A 12,592-nucleotide genomic window follows, 5' to 3' on the forward strand; every position below is an offset into this window, starting at 1 on the left:
TCTGGGCTTGGGTTTTTTCCCTGTGCTGTAGATTAGGGAAGGATGTCAAAAGTTCCTTTTCCAGTGACAGTAAGTCTGCAGCAATTGTTCCAAACAGAAAAACTGATTTCTCTGCACACTTGTTAATGGTACTGCAATCAAAAGTGATTAAAAGCAAAAACATTTCTGTACAAGAAAAACTGAAAGTATTGCCTCTGGGAAAAGAGAAACACTGGCTTTTCTCTGCAGCAAACACTAAAAGTAATAGATAATTAATGTAGCCTAGGACATTATGACATTTATGAAACTTGTTTTCTGGAATAATCATAAACAATTCACCTTGACTGTATTCCCAAGTCATCACTTTTTAAAGTCACTGCAGTTTGCAGAGGCCTTGCTGATGCTATTCTTAATTTACTTATTTTTAGGTGAGAGAACAGATTACCAAGGCAAAATTTAAACTTAAAAATTGTCAGATTTTCATCCTCTTCTATCATCATTAACCCTGTCTGCATTTCAGAAAGATTCTGTGCTAAATGGAAATCAATTACACAGTTTAAACTGCTTCTGCTTTAAAATTAAACTTCTGAAGTGTGGGAGGATTCAGCATTGTTAAACAAGGGGCACATTTGTCCAAACCACCAGGAAAAAGCAATGCAACAAAAACACAGAAATGTGAGTTAATGCAAGAGCTCCCAAAAGGCTGCAACAACATTTTTATTATGGGTGATTTGCAAAAAGGAACATTACAAACTCCCTCCCTTCCTCGAAAGGCTTTCAAGAAAGCATGTGGGCACTGGAGCAGCCCAGAACCGAATCAAAGACCACCTCTGGTTCTGGAGCAGCACAACAGCTCAGCAGCACCCGAGGCACAGGAAAACAGACCACAGCTATTAATAGACAGATTCACATGTAAATATCTTTTGCAAAGAGGCACAGGTGCCACACAGCTCGTTTTTAGCACCAATGTTGAGAGCACCACATTGCACTAACAGAACTGGCATTTACCTTTCCATGGAGGATGATTAATTCATTATAAGATGCTTTCTGCTGGCTTCTGAAGGCTTCTCTGCTGAACTGATGTGCTGCACTTCACCTTCCAGTCCTTCCAGGAGGCACCATCGCTGCCACCACTAAACCACTTCATACTGGTGGGACGGGCAGAGCTCCCTCCTCACCATCACCTGGACAAACACACGTGGTGACAACCCCAAACCTCAACTCACCGGCCTCGAGGACCAGAGCCCTGCCAAGCACAGGCAATAAAAAAGCTTCTGCAAAGTCAGAGGCACTGACAGCACCGTCTTTCAGGGAGAAATGAACCAGCACAAGTGCTCCTCACGATCACCACAGCTGGTCTAGCTCAGCCTCCTGCTCCTGCCCAATCTGCATGAATAAATTCTGAGCGCTACCGAGTGTCAGCTGTGCTCAAACACCACATGCCCATGGTTTGGGAGCACCAGTTTCAGACCACAGAGAGTCTCCAGAGCCCTTTATCCTCAGAAAAGGTGGTTCCTGTTCTCCCTCCAGCCACCCTAAAGCACTAAGGGGATACAAGTGAGCAACTAAAAATCAGCAAACCACAGGGAAATAAATTCAAAATCCTGAAGAACTCTAATCGGAGGAAGAGGCTCCAGGACGTGCCAGGAAATTAATCAACATGCAAGAGAAATGCAGCAGTTAACTGGAAAATACGAGCAGCTTGGAAAGGCACTGAGACCATATTTCCCTCTCTGATGTTTGTAGCATCTGGACCTTCCAAGTGCCCCGGGGTTACGTTCCCAAAGGAGCACAAGGTCCTGGCTGCACTGTGAGCGGCCAGGCCCAAGGGAAAGGGAGGGAAAACAAACAGCAAAATGCTTCCAGAAGCTGCCTGGGCTCTGGACCCTGCTGTAGCTATAATGAGCTTTTCATTTGCCAAGAGCCCTCTCCCTCCTTCCTCAGAAGTCATTAATCCTTTCCTAAAAGTCTTTATTCCCTTATATGAAATGGGAAATGTTACAACCCATTGCTCTGGTCAACTGCAAGAAAAAGATATTTCAAAAATCTCAAACCCTACATTCTATATGCACCATTATAAGATTTTTAGGAATCCTCACACCAGTGTATGTAAAACAGGAAGAGTCACATTTAATATCACACAAAGGTGGCAACCTGCTCCCCACACACATCACCTTCCCAAACCTCCCTCCTGCCCCCAGGCTGGGATCCCAGGAACCAGCAGCCCCTGCTGGGATTGCTTTGGGGTGGGCAGATCTTAAAAAGCAGCTTTCAAAAGAGTCCATTTAGTGTCAAGCTTCAGACTCGCCTCTGAGAGCAGTAAAACCGATGGGATTTATTTTTTTTTAAGGAGAAGGAAGAAAAAAAAGAAAAATAAAAAGCCTCTGGATGGGTTCAGCACCTGTCTATGCCAAAGGCACTTCATGTTTTATTCATGAGAATGCCATCACCCCGTGAAGGTTTCTAAGTGACTCAGCCAGACTCTACTCAGGGTCTTTACAACCAGCTTTCACGAGGATCTTTTTGAAAAAAATTATTTTAATTCAGCTGCTTGATTGATATTATTTTCCAGTCATTTCTAGCCAGGTATATTTCAAGCAGAGAACTCTATGTCAGCTTCCACCTTGCCCCATCCCATATAACTGTAGCAATTAGCACAGAAAAATTAGTCAATTACGCAGTATTTCACCTTAAATAAAGCAGCTCAAGAAATAAAACACCATTTAATTGGTAGCTGACAGCCAGAGAGGAACACAGTGGCTCAGCAATGTGCTTAAAGAGCGTCTGAAATCCATTCCTAGCCCTTGATGGAAGCCTGTCCTTGTCAATGAAATCCACAATCCATAATAATGTTCAGTATTTTGCTTTCATCCTCTGTTTTATCAGAGCTCATCTGCTGATCAATGAGGAGTCCCACAGAATAACACTCTGAATTTCAGTGTCAACACAGCAGTACTGTGGTAATGATCGAAAATATTTACATATTGCCTCATTGATCGTGGGGTGTTCTCTTCCAACCATCTGGCTACTGGGCACTCATCTTTTTTATTATTTTATTTTATTTTTTAGGTCTTTACAACTATTTCAAGCAGGTTATCTTGACAGTTAACTTCCAGCACTCCACCTGAATCAGGTTTTCCTGTTATTTTTAACCCAGAACATCAGCAATACCATTCATCAATTTCATCCCACTTCAGTGAACGCAAAAATAATTTTCTAAACAAGGACAACCCCCCAAAAACCGCAGCAAACACCTGCTCTGTGATGTGCCAATTCAGCTACAAGGTCTCGTTTTTAATGTGACTCAAGGGTGTCACCATCTCAACAACGGATGAGTCAAATGGAAATCTGTCCCTGACTCTGCTCCCGCTGCCAGCCTCGAAGAAAGAAAGGCTGCCAGGGTTGTTTTCCCCACCTCCAGAGGGAATATCCCTTGATCCCTGCAGTGCAGAGCCCTGGGCATGCAGCACAGGCCTGGGGTGATGCTCCCTTAGGAACTGCTCGGGTTTTCTGAGCCTGGTGGCTCTGCCCAGGGGCTGTCACAGGCTGCAGGAATAAAAACCAGCACCAGCCAATCTCCCTTCCCCTCTCCCACCTGAGCCTGTGCACCCTGAGACCCCCAGCCCATCCCACTGCCTCTCATGGTGATGGATTTGCTGCACCCTCCACCCCCCTGCGGGTCCAGAGACCCACCTGGAGTCAGAAACTGCAGGGAGAAATTGGGATTTAGCCTCAAGAAAACCAAACAAAAGCAAAAAGCATCTCCCTGCAAGGTGCTCTGAGCATCAAGGTGTGCATTCCCCAGCACAGCACAACCAGTTTCCACTCAGCTCTCATCTTGCTGAGCCCAGGTTTCCATGTAAAAATGAATTTTTTAAAAGCTTGGAAAAGCTTATCCATGTGCATTCTCCTAGGAAGCTTATGAGCAAGTTAAATAAAATATGCAGGAAAGACTAACATCTACAAGATCTACAAGGCTGCTGCAAGAGACCTCAGCAGGGAACTTGCTGAGAATATTAAAAAGGTGGTTCTCAAACAGTTGTCAAACTGATTTCAAGGAGGTTTTTAGTGGCTCCAAATCTGTTTATAATCAGAAACTGACACTCATGGCTGCTGCTACCATAAACTTGATTTAGGAAAAATGGGAGGTCTGAAAGCCAAATTACACTCAGTCTTTAAACCAGGAATTAAAATCCTCACTCAACATGGTTTAGCTGATGATTTTGGTAACAATGTTTAACAAGGAATACAGCACAACTTCTATCAGCAAAATGACATTCAGACAACAAAAGACAGAGCAGGGAGGGGGAAAGTGCTCTGACATATCTGCCTTTGATAATACAGATGCTCCATTAGACAGTAAAATAAATCTCCCCTTTATGTCAAACTCCTTTTGCTGCTGGGGCACCTGTACAAAGGAACAGGCAGGAGGACAGAAAGCTCCTTCCTCTCCATCCTCTCTGCCCAGATTTTTGGCAGATATGAAGATCTGACCTAAAGATACCCAAGTGCCCACCCCCAGCAAGGCAAGTGAAACCATCTCTCCCTGCTCTAAACGAAAGAATAAATGAAAACTGGGAAGCCAGGGCAACACACAGAAGCTGAACAAAAAAAAAGTTTAATCCTTCAAGTAGGCTTGTCCAAATATGCTCTTTCTTCTCTCAGTGGCAGTGTGCTAGATGAAGGTGCCCTTCTGAAAAACTTATTTATAGGTATTAAATGTAAGCAAAAGAGAGCATTAAAATTGTTCTAGTCTTAATAGAAACGGTTGTGCCCAGGCTAAACACATTTTTGAGCATATCTGATGGAAGGTGTTTATTGTTTGTTGAAGTTAACACAAGGAACAATGTTTTACAAGCCAGAGACAGGTTAGACAAACAAAGAGTCCCGTGAGTCTGGATAAATGATCCTTAAAAACAAGAGAGGGAAAACAAAACGGGCTATGTGTTCTCCATCAGTTCACTTTGGTGGATGAGAAGCCTAAAAGCCCCACGTCAAGCCTGCTCAAGAGATTAACAGGGAAACAAGGAAAGCAAACAAAACCAGAGACAGAAATCTCAGGAATTTTACTGTCTCTTCTCCTGAATTGTCTCTGCAACATTTCCTATGTCTGCTCCTGGATTATCCTTCAAGACAGAAGTGATCCTCCACCTTTGCTTGTGAAGAGCACAGGATGTTACTGAGGAGATGGGATGGCAGAGAAAAATCAAGTGAGAGGCCTTCCTCTCCTTCCTGCTCTTTTCCACCAAATATCTCGAGTTATTTACATCCTCGTGTCCCAGACTCCCCCTCCAGTTTCACAGCTTGCAGTTTACTCTGCATTCTGGTGGAGACAGCACATGTCTAGCTGCAGCATGTTTAGGCTGGAACACCCTCTGAACGTGAGGCCAGTCACAGAGCCCACAGAGGGAAGGATTTCCAGATGCAGAAAACAAGAGCCAGGAACACGAGGCTCCATCTCTCCACCACCCTGGAGAAATCAACCTGCTCTGTGGAGGAGACAACTTAAACAGCTTGGCAACGCCTACAGCTGGTGCTCAACCCCAGATCCAGTGAAAAGATGTAAATATTTAGATTTCAATTTCATCTCATATGATAAATATAAAATTTCTATTTCCTTCCTTAAAAAAAAAAAAAGGCAACGTTAAAATAGGTAAGCCACCCACATAGAGAAAGTGATTCTACCATGTTTGTACCTTTAGAAGGTTATTTCAGTTATGGTACTGATCTTGAAACAAATTACAAGTGAAATTATTCCCACTGAATTGTCCTCTCATGTATACAAAACATAATTACACCACGTTTATATACAAATGCATACGTGAAATTGTTTTTCTGTTCCTTCCAAACAGGTAGTAGCTGATGGCAGCCCATTTTTTTTTTTTTTACCTTTTCAGAAATGCCCACAGCCCTCCAGGTTTTGCTATGGATAACTCTGACTCCAACCCAAATCATCTGAAGAGAGACACAAAATGATCCAAACCCAACTCCTGTACAAAACACAGCTGAAGCTAAACTGCTGTTTACCACGGCTGTACCAGAAAAACCTGAAATCCTCCCATAACCTTCTAAAGCACATAATGGAATTAAGGCCCCTCTACACATCCAGAATTAAGTCATGCAAATACCAAACTTCTTTGGAGCCGGAGATAAGGCGGCCTCGCCCTGCAGTGCCCAGATACCTCAGCTGCTGATGTGATTACACACTCCCACCCTCCAAATTGGTTATCGTGCCATTAAAATGCCTTCCCAGGTCACTGCTCTGAGGGTTAAGCCTGAATTAGTACCCTGAAGCTCCCTGATCGTTATGTAAGTGCCAGCAATCCAAACAAATCAGAGTTAGCTTCCCTGTCCATTACAGGAATCCCTGTCCAATGGTGAATTACAAATCTTTCAGCAGTTCATTCACTATTTTCTTCCCCAAGTCCTCACCAGCTGTGCATTTCCAGCTCACAGCAAACCACCTCTGTTCCACTACTGGATTTTCTGGATCTCAGTTTCTTCCCCCCACCATGATGAGACCACAGAAACTGGTGGAAAACCCCTCAGTAGAAATCCCAGTATCTGATCTCCAACTGGAGACTGAGCTGTTTAAAGAAAGCCATGCAGGGCAAATCATTTTTCCTCATCACATTGAGGGACTCCCTCCAATTCACCTAATCCCACCTGTTTTCCTGCCAAGGAGAGTTGTAAGGCTTGTGCCCACACCTCAGCACTCACCAATCTCAGCTGTCCAAACACAAAGCCAGGAGTGTAAAAGCTGGGCAGAGTCCTTGCTATCCAAGGTACTCAGGCTTGGGTTATTTTTGCAGGAAAACAACTTGAGGTCCACAGGGGTGCAGACTTCTGGATGTTGTAGGTCTTGAAATCTGTCTGAGCAAGATTTTCTGGAGGCTGTTTAGAGCCAGAAAAATAAATAAAAAAATCTAATTTGGAGTTCTCAGCCACTGCCTGGGTCAGGAGAAGCCAAAATCAGCCCGTGCTGCTGCTGGGAGACCAAGACTCTGCCGTGGGTGCCCCTGCTCCTATCAGCACTGCTTCCTCAGCCAGGTGTGTGCTTTGTCCCTGCCCTTGGTGGCACCCTGGGCACTCTCAGGGCGCTGGCACGTGTGTCCCTGCCCGGCGCCAGGTCCGAGGCTGCTGGGACAATGACCCGGGACAATGAGCCCAGGACAATGACCCGGGACAATCAGCCCGGGACTGCCAGGCCCCCACCCTGCACTGACCCAGCCACCAAACCCAGGTTTGCCCGGCGCCAGGTCCGAGGCTGCTGGGACAATGACCCGGGACAATGAGCCCAGGACAATGACCCGGGACAATGAGCCCGGGACTGCCAGGCCCCCAACCTGCACTGACCCAGCCACCAAACCCAGGGGTCCTGCTCATCCTCCTCACCAGCCCTGGCACAGAAGCCCAGAGGCAGGAAGGTGCAGCTTTCCCTCCCATTTCCCTCCTGGATGGCCTCTCCCTGCAAGGCCAGCACCTCCTCAGGTGTGGCCAAGCTCCCCAGGGCAGGTTTTAGCCCTGTGCCAACTGGATTTTTTCCCTGCACCCAGATTTGCCCAAAAACTCCACTTGCCTGAGCAACCTCTTTTTTCTTCTCCCCTGTGAAGCCTGACCCTGTGTCACACGCTCAGGAAGAGCTGCAGGAAGGGGAAGCTCTGTCTCCAGATCCTGCCATCCCTCAGGAGTTCCCCTGCACCTCCCCCTCCCTCCTTCAAAATGAAAGATACCTTTTTCCAACTGGTTTCTAAATTCTCCAGTGGGATTTACTGAAGCATTTGGCTGTGAGCATTTAAGAAATATTAGTTCAATTAAAAGGAAAAACTGAAACCACCATCCAGTCACACCAGCAAACACTCTTTCCTCTGGAAAATGCACAAGCCTGACTTTGGGAGCTCTGTCTATTGACTTGGCATGGTGCTGATTAGAACTCCCTGTAGTGACAGGATCTGGGCCAGCCCCAGGCTAGACTGTTTTCTTCTTACATTAAGAACATCCAAATATCATCCATTACTTTGTTCATTTAAATTTTCCTAGGACTCTTGGCATGGACACCACAATTAGAGAAGCCACATTCCCTCTCAGTTCGTGGGTGAGCTCAGACACACTCTGCCCCAGTACAATCTTGTGGCACTTGGGTTTCCTCCAACACCCAGGAAATAAAGTTATAAATAAAAAGTGTTTTATTTACTCCCTCCTCCCTCCCCCATTAATTATTCCATTTCCATTCACACTGAAAACTAGAGAAGATTTCTGTTTATAAGACGCTTTTGGGCTCAAAATTAAATTTAGGCATATTTTACCAATTTGGGGAGATAAACAGAAATATTAATTGCATCACACCCTACGTCAGCCAGTTTTAAAATTAAATGAGAAGGCATCTTCACCATTTAGAGAAATTGGCTGTTAAGAAAACCATGGGTTGCTTTCTCCTTCTAAGAAAATACAAATAAAGCAAAGCAACACATTGATGCCTGTTTCTAGCCTCTCCTCTTATTTGAGCCTCTAAGAAGAGGAAAACTAAAAGAAAAACACCTTAAAAGAAGAAATGTTTCTCGAGGGATCCTGCTTGTCCTGGAACAGGACATTATGGTGAATATGCATGAAAGGCATGAGTCAAACTGTACTGAGGAGCGAGCATCAGCTTTCACTTGCCATTTTCCGAAGCCTTCCACTCAGGCTGCCAAGACAGCAACTGAATGACAAGAGTTTTATGTGAATGCAGAGGGGAGATAAAAGCTCCTTAGGACTAATTGAAGGAACCTTCTTTAAATTAGCTCACTTAGAGGATGTGCTGCTTCTCTCTTTGGCCAGCTCACAGAAACAGTAACAATTTGTGAATAAAAAGAGAGTGATTATTTAAATCCAAAACCTTTTAGCCTCATTGTCAGTTTTAAGTTTTGAGAATTTCTATTAGAGGGGGAAAAAAAAACAGGACAAGGTCTTTCCAAACTGGTTGCTGTCAAGTAAAATGAGAAGTTAGATAAAACTCCCACGTGCCAGATGGTAAATCACAATAAATGCTCAGGCTGTTAGATGCACAACAAGCGACAAAGCATTGACACACACCATCAGCAGCAAACCCAAAATAGAAAAGATATTTTAATAAGAAGTTGTCATTTGGGGAAAAGATCCTCGTGAAGCTCATCAGAATCAAAAGTCATACACTGAGGGATTCTTATTTTCTTCATCACCTCACACGAGCCTGAGAACAGCCAACAATTTCAGGTGACTTACACTGGGCTCAGGGCTACAGTCAGCAGGAGCCTTGGGGTTCACTACTGAGGCACCACTTCTGACCCTTTCTGCCAAGTTCTTAAAAAAATATTGTTAAAGGATACCAGGGAACTGTTTACTCAAACCATTATTGTTTCCTGAACACAGATGCAAGAAAAAGTTTTATTAAGAAGATAAACAGCTGCTACTGTACACGGTTTAGATGGCAACAAAAGCATCTAAGGGCCATAAAGGGAATAGTAAGGGAATTAAAAAGCATTTTTATGCATGAAGATGGCTAACATCTGTACGTTCATTAAAGTGGTATCAACTATGCTTTTAATTAAAAGTTAGTGACAGGAACTTAAATATGATTAATGAAGCCCAGCAGCCTAGCAGAAGTCTGCTCCATCAAAAGCAGCACGAGCTGCGTTCCCAGCCCCGGCTGCTCATTCTTCCCCTCTCAGAGATGCTGCCACAACCAGAACACACTGCAAGGACCACAAAGCAGAAATCCTGAGACAAACAAGCCAGGACAAGTCTGCAACAGTGCTTCCATGCCTGTTTATTCTGTATATCCCAAGGAGCCGTTTCAATTACCGAGCAGCCCGCGGCCACAGCAAGGAGCTGGTTACCTGTCACAATAACCAGGCACTGAGATCCAGCGGAGGCACGAGGTCTGCCACAGGAAAAGGGGGAAAAGGGCTGCCCTACAAACAGCAGTCTCCTATTCAGCAGTGGCTGGGGGGAAAACCCCTCGCCCAGAAGCCAGTGCTGAACTCTGAAAGGCAGTCAGTCGTCTTGTGTTACCCGGAGCACAGCGCAGTCATGACAAAAATAAACCAGGCGATAAAAATACAGCACGAGCGAAAAGATGTGGGCACGGAACAGGAATGGTGCCATGGGGGGGAACAGGAGTCCTACAGCCACCGAGACTCTCACATGCACTCAAACATCCGCCTATTCAAGTCCTGATGTCCACAAAGACTGATCTCTGCTCGCTTTCCTGTTCAGAGCCGAGCACTCACAGATTATGTCTTCAAGGACTGAAGACACTTCCTGACATCAAATTTCCACTTAGCAGCTTCCAGACGCACAGAGCACAGAGAAGATGGAAGCCCTCACTTTAGAGCAGGTACCAACACACGAAGAACTTTTTTTTTCTTAAACACACAGTTTAAATAAACTTCACCTCAGTCGGGGCATTTAAACGTGAAATGTGACAGGACTGACGTGTGTAGCTGACTGAGCAGGGTGCTCCTCTGAGGGGCTCCCTGAATGATGCTCCCAGCCCCAGGCTGAGCACCTCAGTGCACTCTGTGCTTCTGCTCCTCCAGTGGAACAGGAGAGGCTGGGGAGGACGTGAAGGAAGGGATTTAATCCTCCCACAGCTGGGCAAAATGCTGGAGCTGTTCACATTGTAGCCATGGAGCAGCAGCACGCTCCAGGATGGAGCCCCGGTTGGTTGGGATCACCAGGCAGGACCCCTTCTGTCAAGGGGTGGGGAGGCCAGGAGAAAGGACTGCCGGGCCCAGCAAAAACAATCTCCTCTTGCAGCCCATCATCCAGCTAAGGAATGGGCATTCTGCTCTTTCCAAAGGGGAGAATCCCTTCCTCCCCCTCCCGCAAAGAAAAGCATTGCCTGAGGAGCACGGCCAGCTCCCGGTCACCCCCCAGCAGTGCCCTGACACAGAGGGGTCTCGAGCCCCGAGAGCCCACAGGGCTGTCCCTCAGCTACGATCATTTATTCTTTGAGGCTGCTGCGGGTCTCTCCCTCTCCTCCCACAGCGATGGAGGCACCCCCGGGCAGCCCCTTCACCCCCTCCCACGGCCAGGCCCCGTCCGAGGCCACCGCACGGCAAAACCTCCACCGGGGGCTTCTGCCAGAGCCGAATTCGGTGAAATTCAAGGCTCGGAGATGCGGTACCCGAGGAAGAGAGCCAGGACGGAGCTCTCCCGGGGGCTGGCTCCGGCCCCGAGCCGTGACCGCCCCTAACGCTCCGGGTGCCGCGACCCGGCGGGGAGGGTGCTCTGTCCGTCCGTCCATCCGTCCGCTCGTCCCCGGCTGTCCCCGCGGGCACGGAGCGGTGCCTGCCGCCCGCAGCCCGCCAGCGCAGGGAGAGCCCGGCACCGGCCGTGCCGCACGCCGGACCCCGGCGGCGCGGGGCTGCGGTCCCGCGTCCCTGGCGTGCGGTGCCGGCCGCTGCCATGGCCGCGGGGCCCTCCCGGTCACCGACTGCTCCATCGGGAAACTTTTACCGCCGCATCCCGCGGGAGGACGGACAGCCCGGCCCCGCTCAGGCCGCGGCACCCTCCAGGTGCCGGCCGGGACCCGCCGCGGCCCGCGGGGGCCGTTCCGCGCTCCCGGGAGGNGGGCGCGGGCAGCTCCTCGCCCGCCGGCGCTGCCGCGGCGCGGGGACGGCGGAGGCGGGGGGAGGCGAGGCGAGGCGGGCCGCCGCAGCTGCGGGGGAGGAGAGAGCGGGCAAGGCGAAGAGCCCCGCACCGGCACTGCCCTTGCCGTGCCGTGGCAGGGCGGCCGCGCGGATTTATCCGCCCGCCGAGCGAGCCGAGCCCCGCGCACCGGCAGCACCGGGAGCCGCCACTTCCTTCCCCGCGCCGCTCCGCGCTCCCTGAGGCGAGCGGGCGGGGCGGGGGCGCCGCCTGGCGGCCGCCGTGAGCAGCGCGGGACCGCCCCGCCGTGAGGGAAGGCGCGGGAGGAGCGGGGAAAGAACGGGGAAAAGCGGGAAAAGAGCGGGGAAAGAGCGGGCGGACGGAGCGGGGATCCCCGGCCTGGTACCGCCGTCCTCGTTCGCCCGCTCGCTGCCGGTAGCGGTGCCCGCAGTGAAGGTTTCGGCGCTCCCCGAGCCCAGCCCGCGCTGTGCCCTCAGCTGCCCCCGGAGCAGCGCTGGTGCCTCCTTGAGCTTTACTCTCTGAAAAGCTCAGTGGGGGGAAATAAAAATCGCAAAAAGTTCGGCGATCGTTTCATGCAGAAACCTCAGGAAAAGGCCGTGCGATGAAATTTACCGTGGCCTTTTAAACCCTTGTTAATTTCCTGCGGTTGTTTTTCATTCAGGGTGCATCATCCCAGCGCTTCTTCCCTCTCTGCAGAGGCAAAGTGCTCGCAGTTTGTTTTTAACTGCTCCCTGCCTTGCCACCCTAAGTTGTAGTCCACGTTTCAGCTTTGTAGATTATGCCTACACCTATCAAAGCTACAACTTTTTAAATTTGCTTTCTAGCAGTTTGTTTTTAACTGCTCCCTGCCTTGCCACCCGAAGTTGTAGTCTACATTTCACCTTTGTGCAAGGTACATTATGCCTACACCTACCAAAGCTACAACTTTTAAAATTTGCTTTCTGGAGATGTGAACAAAGAAATTTTATTTTCCAAAGTTTAA

The 12,592-nt window shown here is 48.4% G+C and overlaps 1 protein-coding gene across 8 annotated transcripts in view; it reads right to left on the bottom strand.

Moving 5' to 3' along the window:
* PITPNM2 (phosphatidylinositol transfer protein membrane associated 2) overlaps window positions 1-10,008 on the bottom strand; it is a 122,752-nt gene extending 112,744 nt beyond the window's left edge. For 2 of the 8 annotated variants that reach the window (XM_039724438.1, XM_039724439.1), the window contains exon 1: window positions 9,834-10,005. The gene's annotated coding sequence lies outside the window, so the exon portion shown is untranslated. Of the gene's footprint in view, window positions 1-987; window positions 1,332-9,798 lie in introns of those variants that run through there. The other 6 variants (XM_039724441.1, XM_039724440.1, XM_039724437.1 and 3 more) reach the window with 5 other exon arrangements.
* Window positions 10,009-12,592: the final 2,584 nt, after the last annotated feature.

This window comes from Passer montanus, unplaced genomic scaffold, assembly GCF_014805655.1.
Source record: "Passer montanus isolate IOZ18808 unplaced genomic scaffold, ASM1480565v1 scaffold53, whole genome shotgun sequence".
Taxonomy (NCBI): domain Eukaryota; kingdom Metazoa; phylum Chordata; class Aves; order Passeriformes; family Passeridae; genus Passer; species Passer montanus.